General features: G+C 42.9%; 1 protein-coding gene across 1 annotated transcript in view; it reads left to right on the top strand.

Moving 5' to 3' along the window:
* Nucleotides 1-202: 202 nt before the first annotated feature.
* The window catches only part of HTR2C (5-hydroxytryptamine receptor 2C), a 75,305-nt gene continuing 47,567 nt past the window's right edge, over nt 203-27,940 (top strand). The window contains exon 1 of the mRNA XM_059483019.1: nt 203-256. The gene's annotated coding sequence lies outside the window, so the exon portion shown is untranslated. The remainder of the gene's footprint in view (nt 257-27,940) is intronic.

The raw sequence follows: 27,940 nt of genomic DNA, 5'->3' as shown, positions 1-27,940 counted from the left end.
AGCCCTGAGCCCCCAAGCTGCCCAGCTCATCACCAGCCTGCTCTGGAGCAGCTCAGAGGGGCTGCATCCCCTGTTCCTGTGTGCTGCCACATCTGCTCCACGTGGAGGAGAGCTGGGCCTCTGTGGGATCCTCGCCCTGCTCACCCACGGCCTCTGCTGCTCCTGCCCCTGCCAGCTGCTCCTCCACCCACCAGATGTGCAAGAGGCTGCAGAGAGCTCCCCTCCCTGAGCACAGGTGCTCTCCTTCCAGAAAAAAGTAAGTGCTGCTTACTCAGCAAGGGCTGGGGCAATGTGTAACTGTGTGTCCAGGTGAGGAAACTGCTGCTCCATGGGAGCAGGGCACGCCAGAATTCTGGCAGGGCTGGGCTGGGAATGTTCCAGCTCCAGCACGCTGCTCCTAATTTGCCTGGCAAGGCAGCTCTCCCAGATGAAGTGAGATGTGGTGAAGCCAAAATTCTCTTCAGGAAGCTTTATTTGGTTAGAAATGCTTTGTTACCAAATACTGCTTCTGACTAATTCTAACTTTCAACTCGGCTCAGTTCACCTCTGTCTTAGTTTTATATTCAGTGGTACTTAACACAAAGTGTTCTCATCAGCCAAGCCACTGCTGCATTTGTACACAGGGTAGTTTAGTGCTCATCTGTCTCATTTCTTTACTGTCCAAGATGAATCTCAGGGGACTGAAGCTCTGAACCAAGTGGCTTCAGGCTATTCATCTGGAAAACAGAGCCACTTAGACCTTTGTAAAGAAAATAATTTAGTAATCAGTGCAAGAGGCCAGTCTCTAAGCTAACCCATTTGGAAAAATTGCCAGTGCAGTAACTACAGACATTTTATGACAATAATACTGATTATGTCCTTCCATTATTGCCAGAATTTCTTCTCCTCTGCAACTTCAGGACCGAGTTGGTTTTGCCCCATCTTCTATGATCCTGTGCACTAGAAATGTTTTTTAATTTGAGATTGGTGCTGCAGGGCTGGACATTGAGCTGCTGCAGTGCAGTGAAGGCACTGGGAGGTGAGGAAGATGCTGCTGTCCTCCCAGCCCTGTCCATCCTCCCTCAGGACCCTGATCTCTGCTCTCCTGTACAAAGGGAAGAAGGGGCAGTTTGGGGGTGTTTCCTGCAGCCCCTGCCTGCCAGCCCACACAATGCACAGCCCAGGCTCCGGGGGTCTCTGGTGTCCTTCCCTGCCCTCCAGCTGTGCCAGTTCAGGGCATTCTCACCCAAACACACAAGGTTAGCCCTCTCTTAGGCTGTACACTATGTTCTGCTAATTAGATATATGTGGTGAGTCTTAAGAACTTTAATCTAATCTCAGACTTCAGGCCCTTATCTTAGAGGTTTTCCTTATTCTCTGTGCAAATGGGAAGATGCTTGTGGTCCTGAGCACATTTAGCAGAGTTGTTTCTGTACCTTCCAGCCAGGAAGGATGTCCTGCAGTGCTGGAGTTCAGCCAAACACAAAAAATACTGATTTCATTTTGAAAAATCTTTCTGGCAAACATAAAGTTTGGGGTGAAACACAGCATAAAATAAAGTGAAGGAGAGACTGGTCTGTAGATATAATGTTAATGCAAAGTTTTGGATGGATAGTTTATATTTTTGCTTTTATTTGGTTTGCCCATGGTTTGCAATATTTTGAAAGCTTAAGGATTAGGGTAAAGGATCAGGTTCCTCTGTCTGTGCTAGTGAGATACTCAGTGCTCCCTATCAACAGTTACATGTCATTTAGGGAAAATCCCTGCAGAGGTGTGCTATCCTGGTTTTTTTGCTGTTGGCTGCTACATGGAAAAGATGTGGGGCTAAATTTCCCACCAAGTGGTAGCAGGGGGACAGGTTATTACACGTCTCCATTTCAAACCCTGGAATCTCCAGGCACCACTTCCCCCAGCAGCTCACAGCAAGGCAGCCCAGACTCAGCACACAGATCAAATCTACTGTTTTGCAATCTTGGTTTCATGTGCTAAAGGTTACTGCCAAGTTCAATTAAATACATGGAAAAATAAAAGGAGGAGCAGAAGTGATGTGCCTTGAGGTACAGAAGCCTTTATGGTGCCTCTCGCAGGCTCAATTACATTGCTGGCAACTATTTTCAGCACTGTTTTTGAGAAATGTTAGTAAGGAGAGAGCAGAAAGAAAATAATTCGAAATTGATGTGCCCTAAGGGCTCATCTAGAAGATTTTCACTAGCTTCATAAACACTCTGTACACTTAACCTAAAAAAAGATAGCGAAATTGTTTATCTCCTTTGCATGGTCTTGTCTTTCATCCTCTTGATTTTTCTTGTACTATCCTTGTCCTTTAAAATTCAGAGACATGTTTTGAAGTTTACATACTATAAAATCAGTAGCTATTTGAAGGATGTTTTGAGCAGCACTTGAGCAGAAAGACAAGGTCTGCAGACAAGGTCAAGGCTCCAGGGAAGTCTCACTGGTGATTGGAGCCTTGTGAAGTCTCAGACTGCTGCAGCACATCCTCCTCCGATGGGTGGGATTGATTTGTTGGGCTTTGACAAAAAATTAACAATAAAATAACTTTCTGGTGGGGAGACAGAAAGCTTTAACATCACCAAACTCGTGGATTTTAACAGTGAAGAATTGTAATTTTGGAGAGGGGAAACTATTTCCACAAAAAACCCCATGGTTGCTGTCCAGCAGTGAAAACGCTGTGAAGAACAACACAAGCTGTGTCTGGGGGAAGCATTTCTCAGTGACAGCTGCAGGAGAATTGCTTTGTGCTTTTCTCAGGAGAGAAAACACCCGTGTGCTCCATTGATGGTGTCCAGGACTCACTGCCTGCCCTGGAGGTGGGGATGTCCTGCTGGCCCTGCTGTCTCTGGACCAGGAGCAGGAGAAGCCAGCTCCAGCTGGATTTTATACAGAGCCATTTGTTCCCAAAAGTGCCAGCAGATTTAAATGACTGCTGCAGTTGTCAACAAGTTCCCCCTGCATATTCTGTAATGATTAAGGTCCTTAGAGGTTTTGGACTGCTTATGTTTCTCGGTGTCGCTGCAGATTGTGAACATAAGGGTTGCATCGAGTGATTTAAATAATTAATTGAAAAGCAGAGGTTCCTTTCCTTCTGTGCACTTTGGGTAGGGACATTCCTGCTGATTCCACATTTGAATCACAGAATATTCTGAGTTGGAAGGGACCCCAAGGATCAAAGAGTGTAGGGCACAGAGGGATCAAACCCAGGCTCTGACCGAGTGAGCTGTGCCTGTGTCCTCTTGTGCAGAAAAGGACAGGTAGCTGGATGTGAACTGAAAACTTGTCACTTTTTGCCCTTGACACACACAGTTGCTCTCAGAAGCAGCTGGTGCCTTGCTGCTCCCAGCACCAGAGTGCTTTGTTTGATGACTTAATCAGCATGTTATTCCATTAGGTACCATTTGTGAGTTCGAATGCAGATTTAGGATGATCGTTTTTGTAACTTAAAATAGAAAGGTAATTTCTTCAAATTCCAAACATGCCCATGGTGAGATAGGCCATGTCCTGTTCCTGATTTGCTCTGAGGCCAGGTCCAAGCAGGCTGTGTGCCTTGTCTGAGCAGTGCAGGGCAGTGGCTTTGCTGTTATTGCACCAAGGCATTCATGAAGGTACAGACTGACAGTAGGCCCAGTGTTTACAGAGCTTTATTTCTGAAAAAGAGAGAAAAGTGTGAGTCCTTCTGCTCCATTACAAAGACTGTTGCTTTTTATGCTGAGCAGAGATGTGCTTGTTTTTTTGATCCCCCTCTGGAATTAATTGAAACTCTGTAATGATGATTGAATTAAAAGCTTCTTCTCCATATATTTTATGATATTGCAAGAAGCCTTATCTGGTACATTCCAGAAGAGACTTTTCATCCAAATTTACCTTCTGCTGTTCTTGATTCTAGCTGGTACTAGACACTTCAACAGATCCAGTATATTCAGGTTTTTTGGAAAATATAGAAAGGTACATTTCACATTATTGACCTTTGATTTGGCAGTGGATGTGGGTTAGGTTACACCTTACATTTTCTTTTGAAAGGGATTGCAACTTTTTCTTTTTTGCAAAAATTCAGTTGCGGCAAAGTGAAGGCCAGCTTTTCATGGGACCTGACCTTTTATTGCTTGGGCTTCCTTCTCACCTTGTTCTCAGGGGTTTTTATGGCCACAATTTCACTGTGCTTACAGTGCATGGGACCAAACCCTGACTATTATGCTTATGCTGAAGATCTTGAGAGCAAGCTTGCTTTGCAGGAGACTCAGGAGTGTTAACAGTTGGTTTCCAATCTTGCATGTACAGTTTAAGTATTAATTTGGCTGCTACACTGCCCTAAAGCTGCAGCATTAATCAGGAGTTAATCAGTAATGCTGTCTTTCACAAACTTTTGTAAGTTTACAGAATTAGAGCTTTCTCTGGCAAAGAAATTTCTTGATCTTGTTAACAAGGAAAACCAGAAGCTTAAAGCTGACAAAAACACAGTGCTGTTGCTTGGATTTTGATTTTATTTTGAATTTCTGTTGTCTGATCATAGCATGCTTCCTCAGTTTGCAGGCAAGGACATGAATGAATTTCATCCACAGCCCCAGGTTTGCTCCAGCCTCTGCTGGGGACACTGGGTGTTCTCAGACAGTCATGTTCCTTATCTCCTTCCTTTTCTCCTTTGTCTTCCTAACAAGGAGTGCCCAATTGCCTCTTAATTGGCTTCTTTTTTTTAATGGACCATCTCTCCTTCTGGATGGCAGTGCTGACCTGCTTTCACTGCTGGAGATGCACGTTGTTGTAGCTTGTTTGAGACAAGCTGTTAAAAAGAAAAAAAGAGAAAAAGAAATTGGAATTTATCTGGCTTGTGGGTAAGCAGGATCTTAAATGTTGCAATTTGCTTCACAACTCCCTTTAATGAGCAGGAGGGGGCACCTAGCTGTTTTCTTTAGCTTAGGAGCTTGAATCTATCCCATATGGACAGGACTGTAAGTATTTTTTCCTAATGTCTATTTTTTGTGCTGATTTTTACACATCCTGGGCAGGTCAATCAGTACTTTTGAGTGCAATGTGTGATTATCACAAAACAGAGGTCACCTGAGGCTGTGTTTTGAGCTGAAGACAGGTTGTGCTCGCTGTACCTTGAGAGATATTCCTTTCAGCTCACTGCTCAGCAGACCTTTCCAGAGGCTTTTCCTGGTTTATTTTATTCTTGGCTTCTCCTGACACCCACAAGTGGCTGCAGGAAGATGGGTGATCTGCATTGCATAAGAGCTGTCAGCAAGCAGGGCTCCCTCCCCTCCCTGTGCCCACCCTGCAGGACCCTCACCAGATCCACTCCAGGGATGGGAATGACTCAGTGCTCTGCAAACTTGTGGGGGATTCATCCCTGAGAGCAGCAATGGATTAATGTCAGCCAAAAAAACAAAAAGCTTCTGCTCCTGAGAGTTATTTCTGTCCATTTGGCAGTGTGCTCTCTCCCTCAGTTAAACACCACAGAGCCCTGGTGTTCCAGCAGATCTGGTGCTGTTCAGACCAGGTATGGAATAAAAGCTGCTGGGTTAAAGAGGATGTGTGACCACACACAAGGACTTAGGTGCTTATGGAGATGACTGCTGCAGTCTATTCTTAAATACACTGGTTTTATAACCAGTACTTGGAAGAGCCTGGAGAGGCTGGGAGCATTATTTACCCTGTCTGACCTCTGGCTGGGTTTAAGAGACTCTCTGAATTCACACCTTGCCATTCTGCATGGCAGCAGGAGACATCAGGAGACCCTGCTTGATGCCAAAGCAGCTGATAGATTCAAGAGAAATGCCATTAGAAGGCAGCTTGCTATTATAATGGAAAGGCAGCACAGGCCCCATCTTCAGACCTTGTACAATGTCCTTGGGTTGGCCTTGTGGAGGTGTGAGGTGATCTCTGCAGGATTTCATGCTGTGATTTTGGCTTTGGATTGCTGATGGCCCCAGACCACGTCAAGCATATTGTCACTGTGGCCTGGGCAGTGGCTCAGGGGCCATCACAGAGCAGAGATTTGGCTGAAATTGTGCAGATAAAACAGCAGTATTTATGTAACTATCCATCACCCAGCACAATTCTTTGCCTCGCTATCAGGCCAGTGAGGTTTTCTTATCACAATCCTTGTTGCCATTGTTGTGTTGTGTAGGAATTAAGATAGGACTCCTGAACTAGGGATAGACAACTTCCTACAACATTTGCCATGGCAACACCTGTACTGGAATAAAGAGTGCTCAGTACTTAAGATTGTGTTTAATATCCTGCTCAGTGACCTTTTTAAGAGAGCTGAAAGTGCTAATGGCAGGGTAGTCTGTGAAAGGATATGTGCTTTTAATCAGCTTCCCAATGGTAAGATAATAAAAGCCATAATCCTTTCAGGATTCTGCTTCTGTGATCTCTATCTCTATTTTCCAAGGTCACTGAAGGAGTAAGTAGAAGGGAAGATAAGGGAAGATAAGCTTCCAAGGAGAGGAACTGTAGAGAAGTGAAAAACATCACACCCACCAGATTGTTCTGCCTCCAGCTCACAGTGAGGCAGTCACACCATGCAGGAAACAGACCCAGTGGTTTCACAGGGCACAGCAAATTTCCAGTGCAGCATGAACTTCAGCTTGTGATCCCATTATTTGATACTTTTAGACTGAAAATTTGGACTTTTTCTTCTTAGCAAAGTGTTTGGCTTGAAAGAAGGGAGGAAATTCTTTTTATAGTTGATGGCTCTGCTTTGGTTTGGCTTCAATGATTTTTTTAGTTTCTTTAAAACCTCTACAGAAAACACTCCACTTACCCCAAAAAATATAATCTGCTGCAGGTAAACAGAAGACCTATCAACCATTCTTGGTGAATTTTTTTTAACATAATAGGTTGGATGCAGCAGCAAAAAAAGTGTCATTTAAATATCCAAAGTTGTTTCTGTTCTCATCTGTGGTGAGCTCCGCCCCTCAGTGGCAGCAAGCCATTTCCCCTTGACTTCTTTGGGCTCTGTGTACAAGAACCCACTCAGGCTCCTTCCAGTGGTGCCCAGTGACAGGACAAGGGCAATGGGCACAAACTGAAACACAGGGAGATCCATCAGAACAGCAGGAAAAGTTCTGTGAGGGTGACAGAGCCTGGAGCAGGCTGCCCAGAGAGATGGTGGAGTTTCCTTCTGAGAGACCCAAACCTGCCAGGATGCCCTCCTGTGACACCTGCTCTGTGTGAACCAGCCTGAGCAGGGGGGTTGGACTTGATAAACTCCAGATGTCCCTTCCAACACCAGCCACTCTGTCATTTGGTGAGCAAGCAGCAAATTTTATTCTCCTGCATAGAAAATGCACTGCATTTTTGTCCAGGCCTGGTTTTTCTTTCTTTAATGTTGCTATAAGTAAAACAAGCAAGTCCTGGAACACTAAATAATTATTTAGGTAGGTGTTTTGGTTGGTGATAAGACACAGCAAAGTCCCAGTTTGTAGTACTGGGTTTATTTTGGTTGCCAGAGCCCAGCACTGCCTTTCCAGCAGAATTCTTGTCCATAATGTTCTGTTCCTCACCCAGGTGATGTGGGCTCTGCAGCAGCAATGCCTGGGTGGTGGAAGGGCTGCCTGTGATGGGCAGGGTGTGCAGGAGGCAGCCTTGGTCCCCACGTGCTGGGTGGGTGCAGAGGAGATGCAGACATGGGGATTGTGGGCACCAGGATCAAGCACTGCTTTCACATGCCAGAAGGAACCTTGGCATCTAATTGGAACTTGTCACACCAAATCAACCACAAAATTTAATCCCTTATGATTCCAATATTTTTCTTTGATTTGCTGGCCATGTATTTTTTCTCTCTAGAGCATTGCTGTCTGTGTTGAAGCCTGGTTTTATTGCATACTGGGGCACAGTAATGATTTTTTTTTTTGGTGTACCATGCTGTGAACATCCAAGCCAAATTGTTGACAGTCTTAATGTGTTTTGGAGCAAATGCATTTCCTGAGGAACAATGTGTTCCACCTTATCCTTCAGTTAATACATCAATTCTTCTGCCTCAGGCAGAGATAGTTAGACTCATGTCTCTTGGTTGTTGCTTTTAATTTGAATTCAGTTATGGACATTGAAGAAACTGCCTCAGACATTACAATTGCTTTAAATTCACAACAGAAATGGTCCATGAGCCATCAGACTGTTTTCAGACATTCACACTGAGTGCTGAAATTCAGGCATCGAGCTTAGGCTGTGCCAGGCAGCTGCAGTGTTGCACAGACAGCAGTGATATTCAGGTTGCATTGTAGTTGAATAAGATGGGTTGAGCTCCTCTGCTCAATTAACTGCTGAGCATTTAGCTGCTCTTAAAAGGAAGGGTTCTCTTCAGGTTCCCCCACCCTGCCTTAACTCATGGCTCTATGATCCCACCACTCCTCTTGCATTAATTTCTGCCTTCACTGAATCCATTAGTGACTATTTCAACTCATTAATTAGCTGGGATATTTCCCAGCTGAGAAAAAACAATCAAATAAAGACAGAAAAAAGGAAAAAGGCTAGTGAGCTGATACAGCTCATTCCAAAGTGCTGAATTTCAGGCTTGATGAATTTCCAGTCCAAAACATGCCCAAAATCCTGTTTTCCCTCGGTGTCTGATGGCACAGCACCAAAGCATGAAAGTTCTGTGAAATAGCCACGACTGTCTTAATTTTGCCATCTCCTCTTTCTGTTACTGCTTCTAGTCTGACCAGCAGAGTGATTACCAAAGAGTTCCAGTTTGATGGAAAGGTGTGCTTTGCTCTCGTGGCTGAGCTAAAAGAGTGAAAATCTTGGGTGTATTCAGTCCAGGCTTTCTGGAGAGAGGATCCAGGATGAACCCAGCTGGGGCATTGTGTCTGCTCCATTGCTTCTCCCAGGTTTTATTTCCAAGATATCAGGCCTTGATTTATCTGCTTTTAAAGTGAACATAAGTGTGTTTACATGTTGTACAGATACTGTGTGTCTGAAAAGCTGCTTGAGAGCCTGAGATAATAGAGAAGCTGTGTAAGAACTTGTAATGAAGGAATCATGCAAAATTAGCTGTTAGGCTTTCTGTAAGAGTTTTCCTTCGAATATACCTATATATTGGTGTTATAAAGATACTTTGAGATATAGTCTGGTGAATTAGTTCACCTGAAGAATGTCTAAAATGTAGTCCCATTTCTCTCTAAGACAAGCTGATTTCCAAGATGCAAAGCCAGGTTGTGGTGTTCTCCATTTTGCTCTTTCTTTCCCATCCAGTTTGACAGCTTGCATGGCTCCAGCCACTGGCCAGGTAGGAAAGTGGGAAGCTGGCTGTGTTGGTCACAGGACACCTTCAAGCTTGGCTTAAAGCAAGACTTGCTGAGCATTTTCTGGGGAGGCCTCTCCACCATGACCCTGCACTTGCTGTGCAGCTCACCAGAGCTGCCCTGGCCCTGTTGGATGGGTCCTGGGGCTGCTGAAAATCCATCAGTGTCATCAGGATGTGGAGCTGAGCTGATTAGTCATGCTGATTTACAGCAGTGACTAATGGTTGGTGAACTTCTGGGTGCAATCTGAATTTTGGGCAAAGCTGTTTGCTCTGTGGCACTTGCCTGGTTTTGCATATGATTGAAAGGGAGTGGCCTTTCATCTGTAGGTGAAGCAATTTTGGCTGCCCTCTGACAGCTTCTCACAAGGATACTGGGACTTGAGACAAACATGAATCAATTGGCTTCTGAGAAAAATTCTGAGAACTGGCTCTCTGCCACTCTGCCTGGAAATGGGACAAAAGTAATATCATTGCTCCATTCTCTTTCACTTTGCTGAGAATTTTTCTGGCCAAAATCCTCAGGCTAGAAAAACAGTCCACAAAACCAAAGGGAAAAAACTCTCAGCAATGTGGTTTTGTTGTCAAAAATGACAGGATTCAGGGTGACTGACAAAACCCCTCAGTTCTTGGCTTTCCTTGGAGAACTGAAGCAGAGGAATATGGATTGAACAGTCAAGTGCTAATCTGTGAGGAGCAAGTGGTGTGAATTTTGCCTCGGGAGGAGCTGGTGGTGGGCTGGGGATCTGGAACTGCTCACACCCAGCAGCTTCACTCCCCAGCACTCACCCAGAACCTCCTGACCTGAAACCTGGGCTGCAGGGAAGGTGCTGCTTCAAAGATGTGGTTTCAGGTTATTTAATCTGTGAAAATTTAGTGTGTGAAAGAGAGGAAGGGGTCAGGACAGGAGAGGAATGGAGCAGGAGTTTGGGGAAATTCTCCAAATTGAGTGGTTGAAGGCTGGGACTGCACCTATGGGCAGCAGAGGTGATTGTTTGACAGAGTGGAAAATAATTTATTTTAATGATACGAACACACTTTAAAAAAGTTTTATCAAGTTCTCAGAATCCGATTAAGGGAGTTTGTGCAGTCAGCAGTGGGGCAGAGCCCCTCCTGGAGCTGGTGTGACATGTGGAGCAGTGTCACCTGCTGGGCTCTGATGCCAAAGCTGTGACATTCCCCTGTGGAGTTAACCTCTGGCAGCTGAAGGTCTTTGCCTCTTTCAGCACCTTAAGTTTTATCTAATTTATTGAGAGGATTAATTTGTTCATTTTCATAGCATTTAGAAGATACAAACCTAGGCTGGTTTCTGTGTTATCACTGGAATGTAAAAATGCATTTTTCAGGGTCTTTTAGCTCAATAGCACATTTTTATTTTCGTTTTTATTTTTCCATTCTTGTTTAATTCATTTTGGATTAAAAGGATACCTCTAGAATTAAGTATGTTCTTGCCAGTTTAAAATAGTTTATTAATAATATATTTGGACCTTGAACAGAGATTAAATGTTATTGTATTATTTACTTTAAGGCAGCTTAAAAAATGTTAATTGTGAGAAAATCCTGCCTCGAGTAACTAAGGCTGTAATTCTAAATGAAAGTGATTTAGCTGATCTCATAAATAATTAGTGAAATTGTAAATCAGAGAGATGCTGATTTATTAGCATCTGGTTTTAGATTGTGAATGTAAGAAAATATGAATGGGAAGAGGATGCTGGAAGTATATCTGTTGGAAAGTAATTATTAGAGAGAGTAAAAGTAATTTATTCAAGATTTAAGATGTCCTTAGCTGACATTATTCAATTTTTTCCCACAGTGAAACAGTGCTAGGGAAAGATTTCCATTGTTATGAAATGAAAGTGGAGGTCATCAAAACTGCTTTGAGGGCCATGAATTATTGAATAAACTTAGATGAATCAGTAGCTTGTATTGAATAAGAAAAAATGAATTTATTGATTATTCTCTGGATAATCTCTCTGGACAGTTTTTTCATCTGGGATTTTGGGGATTGCATCATAGAATTGGTGAGAGCAAGATGAGGTAAATGAATTGAAACACAGCAAAAACTGAAGGAAAAGCTTGTCCCACCCGCTGCAGGGGAGAAACTTCATACCAGCATTAATTTCTCTTAGTTTGGTATCTCAAATACAGCACACACTGTGCTTTGCAGCTGCTTGGTGTGAGCTGTTAGATGCTTCTAACTCTTCTTCCACTCTTCTTCCACATGTAGGGTTGTCTTCATGGTGTTTGTGGGCAGCTGGTTATTGTGTTTGCTGGGATGTCCCCATGAAGGAGAGAATGATGAATCTGACTCCATGTTCTCAGAAGGCTAATTTATTGTACTATATTATATTAAAGAATACTAAACTATACTAAAGAATACAGAAAGGATACTTACAGAATGCTAAAAAGATAATAATGAAAACTTGTGACTCTTTCCAGAGTCTCAGCTTGGCACTGATTGGCTAAAGAGTGAAAACAACTCACACGGAATGGAACAATGGAACAATCACCTGTGGGTAAACAATCTCCAAACACATTCCAAAGGAGCAAAACACAGGAGAAGCAAATGAGATAAGAATTGTTTTCGTTTTCTCTGAGGCTTCTTAGCTTCCCAGGAGAAAAATCCTGGGCAAATGGATTTTTTTAGAGAATGTGAATACCACAGTTAGTGATGTGGCTTCTGATGCTCACTTTTAATCTTGAAAATACATGAAGTGCTTCCTTCATCTCCCTCTTCTTTGTGCAGAGTTACCTCAAGGCCAAGAGCTCTCTCTGTCCTTGGGTCCTGGACCCTTTGTTGTGTTTTCTCTCCCCTGTCCAGCTGCAGGGGGGAGATGGAGAAGCTCTGGAGGATGTCTGGCATCCAGCCAGGGCCAACCTACTGCTGCTTGATCTGTGAAGGGCAGGAATGACAGGATCCATGGCATTGTGTGCCTAGCAGGGGTCACTTTGTGCTAAAACAATGTCTGGGAATCTGATATGAAACACCAGAAGAAATCCCATTGCTGTAATAATTCTTTTAAAGTGTTGGATCTGCAAGAGATCCCTTGCAAACCAGGACCTCTGCTGTTTTCACAGAGCCTCTTTCTCACACATTGCTGTGCCTTTGAGAGCAGAGAAGGATGTTGATCTCATCTGTTTGGAGACTTTATTCTTATTCCTAGCAGTGGGGTGGATCTCCATTTCACATGGTCCTTTCCACCCTCTTGCACCCCTAAAGGGTTTTCTCCCCACAGTGATTATTCTGTTCTCTGAGCTGCCTTTTGGTGAGCAAGCAGAAGTTGTGTGCATGTGGAAAAACTGAATTTTAGGTGCCAAACCAGACTTTGGGCAATTGAGATGAGTGCACTGAGCCTCTGAGCCTGAGCTGGAGGCGAGGGATTGCAGGGTGCTGAGCTGAGAACTCAGTAATGCATCCTGAAAGTCCTTGGAAAAAAGTGTCAGAGACACCATTGACTTAAGATCTGTGGGAAGCTGTTTTTAGCTCTTGCTCATGATGTTGGCATAAGCTACAGATGGCTGAGTTTTTGTCCTCTGCTTTGTATCTGGTATGCAAGGAATACTTTGCTCAGCCTGTAGTGAGACAGTGCTGTCACTGCAATGATTCATCACCTCACTGTTGTTCTCTACATGATTTGTCATCCCAAACCCAACTTTAAGAAAATGCCCAATAGGTTTACAGGATGGGAAAAACACTCAGTAAAGAAATGAGCTCAGCAGATAATTAGAGATTGTGCTCATGGCTAATACATTATGGAAATGGCCACTTCAGTAAATATATGTGGCTAAAATTCAGAAGTACTGAAAGGTAAATTAACAAATAGCAATGGTCTAACCATTCAATTTGCCCCAGTGTAGCCCCTGAATCTCTGTGAGCAAATGTTTATGAGCAGAATTAGCCCGTTTGGCTATGCAGTCTATACATTGTGTCCTTGCTTCCATTTGCAGTAAATTTGCACAAACTCTCTGTATTACAGCATTGTACACACAAATCCATGCCCTGGGTCTGCAGGGTGTTTGGTGATGCACAGGGTAGCTTGGTGCAGAGGCCAAACTTCAGACTAGCTCTTGAAGAGGTGACCCAACAAGGGAACTGCAAAGCTGTGCTCAAGTTCTGCAGTTGTGGTTTTGAAGAGCAAATTCCCAGCTCTCTCCTTCTCTATTTACTTTTTCAGTACCCTCATTGAAAAACTGGGGATATTTGGAAAAACTAAGACTGAGCTTGCTTCCTTCTTTAAGGGTTCTCTTTATTTCATTGGCCCTTTTAAGAGTAACTAAATGCATCACAATATACTTCCAATAGCCCTCTGACAGAAATCTTTCTTTTGCCCTTCTTGCAATGTAGGTGGCCTTTATCATGTTTTTCAACACACTCAAGAAAAAAAATATTCACAAAGTTTCAGAAATTGGAAGCAATGTGGGTTTTTATTTTGCTGCTTCCTTCCTGCTCCCATCCCATCTATCTGAAAATCAAGAGATGAAAAAAACCCACACTTTCCAATTTCAGACATTTATTTTGTAGCTACCAGAAAAGGGACCCTGCCAGGTCATGATTTTCTTCATGTGATTCACACAAGTCAGTTTCCCTGGCTGAGTGTTCTCGAGGATGATCTCTCTGTAGCGGAAAAACCTCAATTACTGCTTTCAGCAGAGGTTAACCGAGTTGCCATCTCGAGCAGCTTGGAGGCAGTAAACTGTGGTGAGTGGAGCTGAGCATCCCACGCGGGGCTCTGGCCCTGGGCGCGCACACGCTGCGAGCTGTGCTCTCCGTGCTCCAGGGAATACTCGGTTAAGAAACATTTCTCTTTGCACAAAAACTTTGTGGGTGATACGTGCCAGAATGACACATGGATTGTCACATTTTTGGGGCTCTGGTGTGTTCGGTGTGCCAGGGAAAGCATTGCTTACAGGCACAGTGACAGCCTGCGCACCTTGGGAAGCAGCGTGTGTAATCCCGGTGCCACCACAGAAGGAGGCTCCCAGAGAGGCAGCCCCAAATCTGTGCGAGTTGAATAAACTTCTGGGAGGTTCAGAGGACTCTCAGTTGAACCATAACTAACGGCAACGCATTGAAAAAATAAATTATCAGGTAATTATTAGAGAACAATAACATTGTTATTGGGCTGTGCACCAAAGGGCTGTCAATCATGGTTGTTATGAAAAGCAGAGCATTTAGAGGCTGTCAATCACACCTGTTTGTAAAAGCCAGAGGACTTCAGAAATTGTTAAGCCTGAATTTACCAACTGCAGGAATAACAAAAGCAGCCGAGTCTCACGCAAGCCGATATTACAGTTTGTGTAGAAGCTCTTGCGTAAGTTTGTGCCTTTATTCATCTGAAAATATCTCATAGCACTGGCAATTTGGAATGGTTTCTTTTTTCTGCTAGCTCCTTTATAGCACTGATTTTTAAATTTTTTTTAAGGCTGCTTAAGTGTGTCAAATCTCATAACAAAAATTGACTTTTGCTACATTCCTTTGCTGTGAAGCAAAAATGTCTGAGTTAATATCCAAATAGCAGAGAGCTGGTGCTGGAGCCTTTCAGCTTTTTGAGGTTCACACATTACTGCATATCCAAAACACTGAAGGAAATACCAGCCGGAGAATTGAAAAGGATTCTGGAAATCCTTAACATGGAGGTACTCACCCATAAATGTTGTGGGAAATTACCTGACAAAGACCTGTAGAACATTTACTTTTGGGAAAGTGTGGAATGTACATACCCATCTGATTTAAACCAAAAGTAGAAATTAGTTGTGTATGTGTGTGTGCATATTGCCCTTCCCTTCCCTTCCCTTCCCTTCCCTTCCCTTCCCTTCCCTTCCCTTCCCTTCCCTTCCCTTCCCTTCCCTTCCCTTCCCTTCCCTTCCCTTCCCTTCCCTTCCCTTCCCTTCCCTTCCCTTCCCTTCCCTTCCCTTCCCCTTTTAAACTCAAATTTTGGAGCCTTTGGGAGGAAATATCTTTCTGAAGATACATTTCTGCATTTGAAAGGCTGTACTGTGCCTCACCCCACTGTGCCCTGGATTTGTAACTCATCTCATTTCATAACCAGGGCCAGGTGCAAGCATGTCTGTGTGTTCAGTGTTTACAACACTGCTTGAAAACCTGTTTCTTGCTGAATAAATCATGGGTTGCTTTTGCCATGAAAGGTTTCCATCAAGGAATCAGTGTAGTTTGAGTTTATCTCAGAACCCCCAGGGCTTTCAGCAGGTTCCTTGCTGCTCTGGGCCCTGCAGGAGCCCCAGCATGAATAATTGTGGCATTAAGCACTACCTAGGCATGAAAGTTTTTATTTATTTTTTCCTCATATTGGGAGCTTCATGTTACCAGACCCAGCATTGGGAGCTGGGTGCTAATACCCTTCACCCTTGCCAGGAGTTATTATTGCAATTTTTACCTTGGTGTCCTGTATTGGGCACTTTATTAATCCTGGAGGGAGGGAGGGAAGGAGGAGAAGTCCCTGCTCATGGGTTCGCTGTCTTAAACAGATGTAGAAGGGAAAGGAAAAGAGGAAAAGCTGCCCAAAGCCATCTGGTGAGCTGATGGCAGCCCCAGAGGCAGGAACTCCATCTCTGCAACATTCAGAGGAGTTCCTGAGGTGGACATGGCCCTCACCACCTCCCCAGAGCATTGGAAGCTCCTCAGAGCATCATCCTGCCAAGGCAGGAGCTGCACTCACACAATGGGTAGTTAATTCAGTGAGTTATTAATGCAAATGTTAATAATTGAGCTCAAGTGGTTAATGAGTTTCTAGAGAAAAGATCAAATTATACTCTTCAGATGCGGAGTTAGAATTTTGCCTAATTAGAAGAAATATGTTTTTCCCGTGAGGGGCAGTTGCTGAAGTGACAGTTTGGAGTCTGTTGTGACAGCATTTGCAGAGATGGGTTCCAGCCAAAGAACAGAGCTTTTTTAGTATCTCTGATAGCATAGTAGTTTCTTTTGGAGGCATAATTATGTTGCATTCTTTGCAGAGTTCATTAGGGAAAGAAAAACAAAGAACTTGTGTTCCATGTGGTTGATGTTCACACATTTTTATCTTGGTGTGATAGAAGGAGCTGTTGGATCCTGAGAGTAACATGGTGTCTCTCTCTTTCCCTGCTAGCCTAATAACTCAACCAGTGCTAGATGCAAACAGCTCTTCTAGCCCACAGCTGTTTTTTCAGGAGTCCATCTTTTTATTTTTTCTGAGTGAAATCTCAGAATGTGTAAAAATGTTTGAAGGCTTATGTAAACTAGAAAGAAGTTTGTGGAACTATTCCCAAGCAGCTACAATAATAATTATTTCCTTCCTTCCATCTTAGCATTTGCAAGCAAATGTGGTGAGCAAATCTGTGAGTGAGATGCTGGAGGGTGCTGGCACCCCTAAAACGCAGCCAGTGCCAGAGGAAAGTGATGTGCAAGAGCTGTTCCTTTTCTGACTCTTGTTTTATGAAATCTTCTGGACCTGGGACATTTACTGCAGGGATTTTATGAGGTAATTTCTTAGAAAGCCCAGCCAAGCCTTCCTGCAGCTCTCTGTTGGTTTATTCACACTTGCAGAAGCCTTTTCCTCTGCCTAGGGCAAAAAGAAACTCTTCCTGCTGCAGAGGCTGGAGAACTCACCAAAACTAGGTACAACCCTCCAAATTTTGTGGAGAAACATAATGTGGGTTTATTCACTTGTAGGGCTGCTCCAACCCTTTCAGGCAATTTGCACTGAGGAAACTTCTGCAGCATGTGGGAACACACAGTGGAAATATTCCCTTGTTAAGTGTATTTTCTGTCTGTAACTCTAAGCTATGAGCTGTGAAGATAAATTATAGCAGCTGTTCCACATTTGTTTTGGAAAGAACCTGGTGTTACCCCAGGATACAGCTGTCACTGGGAAAAGGAAGGGTGGAAGTTACTTTTAAAAAGAAGTCATGTAGGAAAATGGTGCTCAGCATTCAATTCTTCCCAGACCTTTTCCAGTGGAAAGGTCCTTACACAAATAACAGGGATTTAAGGCAGAGACTGTGATAAGAAAAATGACCCAAACCCAGAAGCCTGCTGTTATTCCTTTTTTTTATTTTTTTGCCCTTAAATTTTTTAGAATAATAAATTATTACTGAGTTATTTATTAATGACAAGTAGATTTAGATCAAAACCATGCATGGATTACATATATATATATATTTTTATATATATATAAATATATTCACATACATGTACAGAAAAGTTATTACCTTCCAGCCTGAGCTGGATGATGATAAATTGGGAAGAAATCTTAGTTTGACATGGCAAAGTGTTCTGGTAGGGCAGGCAGGCTCTGTTCTTAGATCACAAAGCACAGTGCAGAGCTTGGTACTCTGTGAAAAACCTCAAAAGCACCAAAAGGCGGAAAAACCAAAACCCAACAAACCAACTCATAAAATAATGGATATCCTGGCAGGAGGAATGGAAGAATTCAGGAATTCCCTGGGGATTTGTTGCTGTCACTGGATCAGCTCTGCATGTGAGGCACCTTGAAGCATGGCAGGAAGAGGGGAAGGTGGTTAAATGCACAGAGATTTTTACTCAAATATCAGGCTAAAGCTCATAAAAATCAGCACACCAGGCACACAGGGTTGGGTATGGCTTTGCTTTTGATGGCTCTGTGTGAGGTATACCTCAGCAAATGTGTTTCTTTTTACCTGTATTGATAAAGAAATTTTCTAAATAATATTTATCTAAGAAAATATTTGTTGAATTCTTTCTAGTTGTTGTCTTGTCCAGAATTGTTTAGGATTAGAGTTTTGCTCATGTATTCTATTTTTCTATAGTTTGTGTCATTGAGGGCCTCCTATTTTCTGAGTTCACAAAGAATGTCAGGAAAATAACAATGCAATCAGGAGTTCACCTCTGGTGCAGTGTGTTCAGGAGGTGCTGTTGGGGTGAAATAGTGCAGTGCTGTTATTTGTCAGTGCAGATTTGGTGATCCCAAAGCACAGGTTAGGATTGGGGGGTTGCCTTTTTTTCTATGTGTCTCTAATTTTTATTTTGGCTTCTTTAATTTCTGCTGTGATGCTGACAGCAGAGATGAATTTATTCTCCAAAATGGTTCTAATCTGAGGTGATCTCACTAGCAAGGAAATGTTCAGCTGACTGCTGACACAACATCTGTAGGCAAAAGGCTGAGAAAGATCAAACGCATTCCTCTTTTAGGGGGTATAACCTGTGGTTTTACTCAGGCTCTGTGGAGTTTGGTTCATATAAGGTTTCTGTTATGTTTTTCAAATATTAAAAAAAAAAGAAAGAAAAGTGGAGCTTGAAAAAAATCTCTCATTGAAGTTGTTGAGTGCAAAGTCACTGGCCTTAAGATAACTTTAAGAAACATGAGTCAAGTGCCCAAGATCAGAAAATCCAGAAGATAACACACCCTGCCTTTAAATATATTTTTGCTTTCTGTTTCTGAAGCCTTTAGGAGGTGTATTTTTCTTGTTTTGTCTGCAGCCCCGAGACCTTCTGTTTCAAAGGACTGGAATTTAAAAACCCAAAACACAAGACACTAAAAGACTTGCAAGGAAAACCTTTGGCAGTTTGCAGTACTGGACCAAAGCAATATGAAAGCGGGGATGGAAAAACTCCCACTGCCATTACTGCTATAGCTGGTCTGGGCTTTTGCAGCTTAAAAGAAAGGAAGCAAAAAAAATAATTTGGTATTAAATAGTAGCAAGTGAAAACAAGAAGTATTTTAAGTTGTTTGCAAGAATTCCTTATAATCTTTTAAAAATAAATTTTGTGATTGAAGTTCAGCCTTGTCCTGTATTTCAGTCATTTCAGTAAAAACAGCTTATTCTGTGTTTTCCTCTTATGTGTAAGACTCGGAAGTGTGAGGGGCTATCTCTGTTTCCCTCTTGGGGAAGGCAGGATGGAGCATTTGGCTTTGATGTAAGCTCTTGCTTTTCCTTGCTCTTTATTCTTACGTTTTTAAAGAAGTACATTATTGCAACAAGCAGGCCACCAAAATAGCTCTGCTTCTCAAGGAATAGCCTTGTTTTCCCAGCTTTCCCCAGCCTGCCCTCCGTGCTGCACTGGTGGCTGTGGCTGTGCAGCCTCGCAGCCCTTGCTGGGCAGGGTGAGGAGTGATGCTGTCCCTGAGCTCTCAGAGGGGTGATGGTTTTATCCCACCCTGCTCAGCAGCAGCAGATCTCTGCTGGCTCTGGGTGGGGAGTGCAGCCCCTGGTCCTCAACGAGCCCTGGGCTCCCATTCAGAGCTGGGCTCGTGGTTCAGGGCTCTGCTCTGCGCCACCAGGATGGTGTTGTTGGCAGAGCAAAGCCGTTCTGCATCCAAATCACTACAATGGTGCTTTTATCTGCAAAGCACAAAGTATAATCTGCTTCAGTTTTCTAAATGGGTTTAATGCTATGGAAGCATCAAAGAGAAAAACTTTTGTTTGGTGTTGTTATGCCTTATGAATCCTCAATGAAGTTACAAGCTCTGGGTTTTGGTAGTGGGTTTTTTTTTGGCTTTCATCCTTGGTTCTGTGCTTGAACAATATCCTCCCACACAGCTTTGCTGGAGAAGGAAAGCAGGATTAAGTTAATGTTTCTTTACTTTCAGAGCTCTTCTCTGCCCAGGACAGAGTTGTCTGTGGGTTTTGTGGGGCTCAGATCCCTACATTTGGTGAAGTTTCTGTGCCTTACATCAGTGTATGCTCTGGTAACAATACCTGCATCATCCCTTGGTCTTCAGCCAATGTAAAGTCTCACAACTTTAGAAATGAAAGAGATTTAATGTCTTAATTTGTGCTTGCCATCAGCTCGGACAGGATCCTCTCATGTCCCATGCTTATTTTTGATTGATACAAACTGCTGCAAGAGGATTTCTTGGTTTGCTTTAGCTGTGCATAGGTGACTTTCTCCAGTGTTTCAGAGATGTTTGGTTTCTAACATCTTCCATCTCAACTGCTCTCACAGCCACAGATAAACACTGAGGCTGAAGCTAAGTTTGAAATGCTCAGTTTTGCTCACAAGCTGTAAACTGATATTGCTACCCACTGTGTTTAATGACTGTGATGCCTTGTGAAGGCTGACCTGGAACAGAGGCTGGACAGAGCTAAAGAATAAAGTGGGGATTTATTAAAAGGCCTCAATGGATGCATCTTGGGCAGCACAAGAGCCCAGCCAGGGCTGCACCCAAGATGAACCAAAATGGTCACAAAATGGACAGCTGGTCATGGGGTCTCTCACTTGGATCAGTTCTGGGCCATTTGCATATTGGAGTTAATTGTCCAATTACAGCTTTAGGTTATGAAGTCCCATCCTTCTTGTTTTTCTCTCTTCAGTCCACGTTGTTTGTGCTCTTGGGCCTGAGATTTGGATCATTTGTCCTTGGTCCCCAGCTGGAGCAGGAATTGTTTTGTCTCCCAGCTCTGTGCACAGAACTCACCATGCCCTCATATGAAGCTCAGAAGTACACACTAAAGCAGCACAGAATCTGAAAAATATAAAAGCTAAACCCTGAGGCATCAACTACTTGTCTGATCCATCCCTGAGGTTTTTAACAGCTTATATGGTGCTCCCCACTTTGGTGAACATGTGTGCCTTCACCCAGTCCTCCCTTCTGGTGCAATGATGGCTGTTCCCACATTTTGGAAGTGCCCTGGAATAATGTTCCCATGTCTGTTTTGCCAGATCATGCTTTCTTTGAAGCTCTTGTGAAGTGTAGCAGTTGTGCAGTAGCACATCCCCACCAGCAGATTTTGCTATCCACCATGGATGATGTTCTTGCCCAGAGGGGTTTTCCATCACAGAGCATCCTCCTGTTCTGTGTCTGTGTCTGTACTGAGCTCCTTGGCTTTCTAACAGCTCAGACTTGCAGAACAAAGTGCTTAAGTAAGATACTATTTTTAAGGACATTGAGAGGTCTGTTATAATTTGGAGCAGAGAATTCTGCCTGGGGCAATGTCATGGAAGCTTTAACTCTGTAACTGGAATCCTGGCTTGTGGCACACAATTTTCCTGCAGTGAAGTTCAGATGTTCCTGTAGTCCTGTGTGGGCTTCTGCATCCCACCTTCTCCAGCCTTAAGGAATGGGCACATATCAAAGGAGGGAATTTGTTTTTACTTCTGGGGTATCCTGAGATGGTTCACTAAAGGCCCTGCAAGCTACAGGTTCAAACCATGCATCTCACACATCAGCCACATGATGGTCCAGAGATTCTTGCTCTCACTTGTTAAGGAGACAGCAAGGAGTGGTGGCAGCAGGGTGTTGTGCCATGTGCCCTGGACTGAAGGGCACAATTTCAGCCCCACAAACTGATTCCCAACATCAACAGGCTGGGACAGGCTCCTGTTCACCTGTGTGGATGAGGCTGATTTCAGCCTCACTGAGTGGTTACTACTTCTAATTTCTATTTGGGATTTCTAATTTCTATCTTTAGCTTGATAAAACCTGGATCTGAAAAGGTGTTGGCTACTTTTTTGCCCTTTATACCAAAATCTTCTCTGAGGGTCAGATGTGTGTGGGAGAAAAACATTGCCAGTGTAATTCTTAAATTACATGATGATATTTGTTAGGTCACCTGAACAGGAAAGTATTTTATTGCCTGCTAATTAATGGGAGTAACATAATTGTTTCCATTTTAGACTACTACTATTTATCAAAGTGTGTTTGTAAAGGTTACACTGCCTGGTGTAAAACTGCTTAAAATATTGTTACTTTAGATATTTCCATGATAATTTGTTTGTAGTGGTTTTGGAAAATGAAAATGTAGGATACAATTTACTGACACAGAACTCAAGAGGTGTTTGTATTATTGCATAAATATACCCAGGCTCTATTTCTGCAACTGTTCCAAGCTGGCTCATACAGGGGACAAGACCTTCCTTCGTCTGTAATGTGCAGGAAATGGGCAAAAATTGGTAGCAATACAGGAATCAGGGCTGTGGGCTTTTGCTTCCTGGCTTTTTTAGATCAGCAGTCAGTGTAATTAGTTCACCCAGCCCGCAGAGCAGTTGTATCTGTTTGTCAGAAAGTGTGTGCATCAGGAATTTCAAACTCCCCTGGGTGCAGCTCAGCCCTGGCAGGGCTCAGTCCCAGCACAGCCTGGCTGGGGTGGTGTGAGCCTCACCCCAAAACTGACCATTAATGGGCTCAGTGCCCAGAGAGGTTTCTCTGATGCTGATTCCCTGGCTCCCCAGCCTCATTTGATGTCTCTCTGTGAACTGCTTGCTGTGTGCTGTAGGTGTGCTTCTGAACTAAAGCAATTTCTGTCTCAAACTGTTCCAGTGTTTGAACTCTGGCAAGAAAGGGACACACTCCTTGCTCAAAGACTTCAGATGTTGCCTCCAAACACTCTTTTGCTGCACTCACTGGGCACAGCAAAACTCTCATTCACTTACAATCAATGGTGCCAGCACCCAAATTATTTTGGTTTGTGGTGATAGTGAATTTGTTGGAGGTCAGAAGCCAGGAATGATGGAGCTGCCCTGTTGTTTCTGATGGAGTATTTCCCTTGTGTGAAAGCCTTGCTGTTTCCCGAGGAACAGAAGTGTTTCTCTTTCAAACCTACTTTCAGTGGATGTGGATGTGTGTTTTTCTCCACTTGACAACTGGTGGTTTGTCACTTCCTTAACTCTGAGCTGTTCACAGAGATATTACGTTGCTGACAAAGTGGAAGCAATTTAGTAATCACTTACAAGAGAAAATCGACACCATTAGAGTTCAGCTGTCTTTGTTTCAGCCATTAAAACGCAGACACTACCTGATTCGTGTATAAATTGCTATGATAGTTTCATTGTCTTTCCTCTCTGGGGTTGAATAAAAGTGCATTTGGTGTCCTCCCATTGAAGGAGAGCCTGGTCCCTGGCACATTGCTCACATGGGGACAGCTCCCTTGGTCTGTGACCCCACAGCCTGTCTGGGAATGCATCTCAGAGATTTCACCCACATTTTAGGGAAATGTAGGAAGAATACTCCTTTTAAAAAGGAAGTGGCTGCTTTGGACCCTGTTTGAATTTCTAAATGCAAGTTTTCCTTCTTAGACTGTCACTGAGACTATAGGTTGTCTTTTACATTTCTTTGTTAGCCTTAAACCTTCATATTTTCTCTGTTGTTTTGTTGCTGAATTGTGGTGGTGTTCACAGGGGTCCCAGGACAAGGGAAGAGATGAGAATCTTGACTCCATGTGTCAGAAGGCTGATTTATTATTTTATGATATTATATTATATTAAAAGAAAATTATATATTAAAACTGCACTAAAGAATACAAGAAAGGATTTCATCAGAAGGCTTGAAAGGAATAGGAAGGAATGATAACAAAAGCTCGTGACTCTCAGAGAGTCTGGGCCAGCTGACTGTGATTGGCCATTAATTAGAAACAACCAACATGGACCAACCAAAGATGCACCTATTGCATTCCACAGCAGCAGGTAATTATTGTTTTTCTATTGTTTTTCTTTTCCTCTGAGGCTTCTCAGCTTCTCAGGAGAAAAGTCCTGGCAAAGGGATTTTTCAGAAAATATCATGGCGACACTGAATTTGTCTGCAGCTTCTCTCCTATTTCCGTGTTCTTCTCAGTGCTCCTAACCATCTTGTTAAATGCAGCCAAGCACCTGCCTGCTGCTTTTCAGCACCTCAGGACTGCTCCCTCTGCTGCAGCTTCAGCACACCTTGGCTGGGACAGAATCTGAATTGTTCAAAATCCTTCCATGTGTTTGCTCACACGGAGAATCAGGTTAATCCAAATTACATCAGCTTTTACAGCCCTCCATTGCCTTTCATTTCGTGCTGGAAAATGAAGTATTTTCAATTATGCTTTGTTTCCTTCACTTCATTTTCCCTGAGTCATGTATTGATGTCAGAGATGCCAGTTTGTGTCAGTGCAATTTGCTCCCATGGAAATGCCTCCTGCACACAGGCTCCTCTCTCCTGTGCTTACATAATGTGGGAGCTGTCACAGCCCTGCCCCAGCATTGCCCATCTGTCTATTCTCTCAAAGCTAATGAGCCTTTTCCTTCCTGCTCCAGGCATATTACACACCCTGACTTATTCATAGATGATGTCTATTAAAATTGTCAAATGCTTTGAAAATTTAATTATTTCCCTAAATAAAGAGTCTGCTTCTAATCACATTGAGGATGTTTCAACACAATTGGCCTGTTTTCTAGTGCAAATCAAGAGTGACTATGCTGAGCTCTGTCTGGCCCCCTGGGCATTGTCATTTAATTGAAAATACTTGTGATTTACTATAGTGTAAGAGCTCAGAGGTGTCCCCTAGCTTGGTCTGTGAGCAGCATCACAATGCAGAATTTATCTGGAATAAGGCATCTGGATTAAAGTGGCCTCTTATGGCATCAAACAGTCAATGTGTGACAGGGTGGAGGCAGGTATTTGTTTGCTTTTGGAGTGATGGAGCATACAAAAATCCCTTGCTTGCTATATCTATAGCTTGGATTGTATTTCTCTTTCATGTCCCACTTGTGCCTGCATATGGCTCAGATGCTGAACTAATTATCTTTGCTTCTGACTGATAAACTCAAAGTTTACAGCCAAATTCTTTTAGTTATTCATTGTGTTATCACATTCATTGTGTTATCATATTTCATTATTATTTGATTTGTTCAGCCTTCAGTCATCCTGATTTTCCTGTGTTACATTCCAACCTTTACTGATGTGAGTGCTGAATCTTGGTTTGGTTTTATCAATGTATTTAGTTCTCAAAGTAAATGTTTTAGTTAGGCAACATTAAAACAAACAAACAAAAAAACCAATCCCAATGTACTATCAGGATCAAACCTTACCAACCTCAACAGACACCTTCCTTCCAGACCAGGGTTGTTTTTCCAGTCTAATCCATTTTCATCTCCTTTGCAGCCAATACCGTGGCAGCTTCACAATTGCTCTGTTCATCTTGTTCTCTGGAGTTTTCATAATAACTTCCCTGGTGACACCGTATCAAATGGTTTAATGAAGTGTGAGCTACAGACACTGCCTTTTTAATTTTTTTTTATTTTATTTTATTTTCCTAAAGAATGGAGTGTTACAGAACAGATGAGCAAAATCCCAAGACACCAAGCCAAGACTTACAATGTACATCTGGGAAACTCATGTTGCTTTTCACAGCACTTTCCACACATTTTTGTGTCTCAAATTTTCCTTTTAAATCTGTTCTGAATTTTTGCCTGGTTAAGGTCAAACTAAGAATTTATAAGTGCGTGGATCATTTTCTATCTTGAAATGAATACCAGTTGCTGTAATTGTTTCAGTCTTATCTTCTTTGTCCTTTTCCTGGCTTTTTTTTTAAGACCAGTTTTTAAGAGTTTTATTTTCTATCTGTTTTATTAGTTTCCCTTACTACAGATTTATCAGGATATTCGGTTGTATATATAATATACTTAGAGCAGAAAAGTGTTGGCTTTTTGAATTTATCCTGTCAGCCACTCCATTTTGGGTTTTTATGGGTCAGTTTCCCAAGTGAAAAAAAAGAGAAAAGGAAATTAAAAGGGAAAACCCCCTATGAGTAGCAGCATTTTCTATGTAATTATTGTATCAACTGTTGCTATGCATGAGATAAAGATAAGTCAATTAACTTATGAATGTTTCAATAATCCTTTCTCTGACACTGCACAGGTATGTGAAAACACATATTTAATTAAGCTATTACAGTAAAAGCCCTGAGCCATTTGTCAGTTCATTAGGCACACTTTTTATTATGCTTTGAGCTTTGTTTTCCTCTTCCTGGGCTTATTTGATGCTGCAATTTATTCTTTTTAGAGACATTTGGACAGCAATGATAACAGGAGAGGCACTCTGTAACCTATGTTAAGAGTGCACCACCACAGCAGGGAGGAGACCTCTATGAAAAAATCACTCCTGAGCCTTGAATTGGAGAGTTCTGCAGGGTGAGGTGCTCACTGGGAAAACAGATTTGGGGGAGAAACTGAGCTCCCTGAGGCTTGAATTGGAGAGTTCTGCAGGGTGAGGTGCTCACTGCTGTGACCGTGTTCACAGGGGTCCAAGGATGAGGGAAGAGACGAGGCTCTGACTCCATGTTTCAGAAGGCTGATTTATTATTTTTATGATATATATTATATTAAAACTATACTAAAAGAATAGAAGAAAGGATTTCATCAGAAGGCTAAGCTAAGAATAGAAAAAGAAAGAATGAATAACAAAGGCTTGTTGGCTCAGACAGAGAGTCTGAGCCAGCTGGCTGTGATTGGCCATTAATTAGAAACAACCAACATGGACCAATCACAGATCCACCCATTGCATTCCACAGCAGCAGATAACCATTGTTTACATTTTGTTCCTGAGGCCTCTCAGCTTCTCAAGAGAAAAAAATCCTAAAGAAGAGATTTTTCATGAAATACCATGACTACACACTGGGAAAACAGATTTGGGGGAGAAGCTGTTTCAGCTGTGGGACCCCCACAGGAGCAGCCCTGTGCTGGAGATGTACCAAGGGCTCAGAGGGGAGATTCTCCCCTGGATTTCATGTGGGATGAGGTGCAGCGTGAGCACCATGTCACAGCATCAGAAAATTGTGTCTTCACTGGAAAATGAGGGGTCCTGAGCTGTGATTTCAGAGGGCACGGAGAGCTGGAATGAAGAGAAAGCTCAGAGAGAAACATCAAGGGATTTCTTGCTTGATTAAGAAATGTGACTTAGTAAGTGAAGAGTGAGTCAGCAGCAGTCCCCAGGCAGGGTGGGTGTGCTCAGTGTGTGCCAGGCTGTGACTCAGAGCTGCTCTGTGCTCACCTGCTCCTGGCCATGCTGCTGCTGCTCTCTGGCACTGCTGCAAACCATGCACAGTCATTACAGAATCCCAGTGATACTGGGTGTGACATTTCCCCTAAAACATGAATTGAGTGTAAATCACTTGATGAGTATTTTTTATTTAGAGGCATGTACGTATTTACATGTGTTTTGTTGTGGTGGCACTTAGAGCTATGAAGTTATTCAAGCACACATGGGATAGAGCACTGTACATCAGCAACTGCTGAAAATTGTGGAGTCTTCTGGTTTTTAAGTAAGCCTGGCTTTAAAACGTGCAAAAAAAAAGGTAGGTAAACAAACCTAAGCAAGTGTTTTTGTTGCTTTGGTTTATTATGTTTCATTTTGGATAAGTGCTCACTTCCAGACTTTAATGATGTAAACAAAGAGCTGCCATGCAAAACATTTGAGAGAAGAAAAATTGGTTTTCTAGAGAGAGAGAAAGTTTAGAAAGAGTAAGAAAAAAGTTTAGAAAGAGTAAGTAGTTTGCTACAAGAAGCCTGAAAAGCTGAGTGTAAAAAAGCTGTCACACAGGATTTTCCCAGCAATGCCACACGTGATGTTTGCCACATTGTGCAGCTGAATTAAAAGGGACAGAGGGAAAGTCACTGCAGTGGAGGCAGGAGCCAGGTCCTTACAACCACAGGAGCTGCCTTGGGAATCCTGGGGGCTCTCACAGCTCCATGGAGCAGATACCCACAATGCTGTTGCATTAAGGGTATAAAAGTTTGGCAGAAGATAAATGTCCCTTGTGTTCCAGCTGGGTCTCAGGAATTCAAGGCAGGGCTCAAATTCAGGTTATAGCCAATTCTGACTATGGGGCTGGTCAAGCTCAGTAAGAACTTCCAGGAGCACAGCTGTACAAATAGTGCAGGAATGTGGGTTTGATTGCATTCAGCCGGACTTTGCATGATCCAGATTCATGAATGAAGTGATTTATTGAAGCAACAGGAAAGCAGGGTCAGGACTGCCATGATAA

The sequence above is a fragment of the Ammospiza nelsoni genome, chromosome 15 (assembly GCF_027579445.1).
Source record: "Ammospiza nelsoni isolate bAmmNel1 chromosome 15, bAmmNel1.pri, whole genome shotgun sequence".
Taxonomy (NCBI): domain Eukaryota; kingdom Metazoa; phylum Chordata; class Aves; order Passeriformes; family Passerellidae; genus Ammospiza; species Ammospiza nelsoni.
This window is presented reverse-complemented; position numbering and strand designations above follow the sequence as displayed.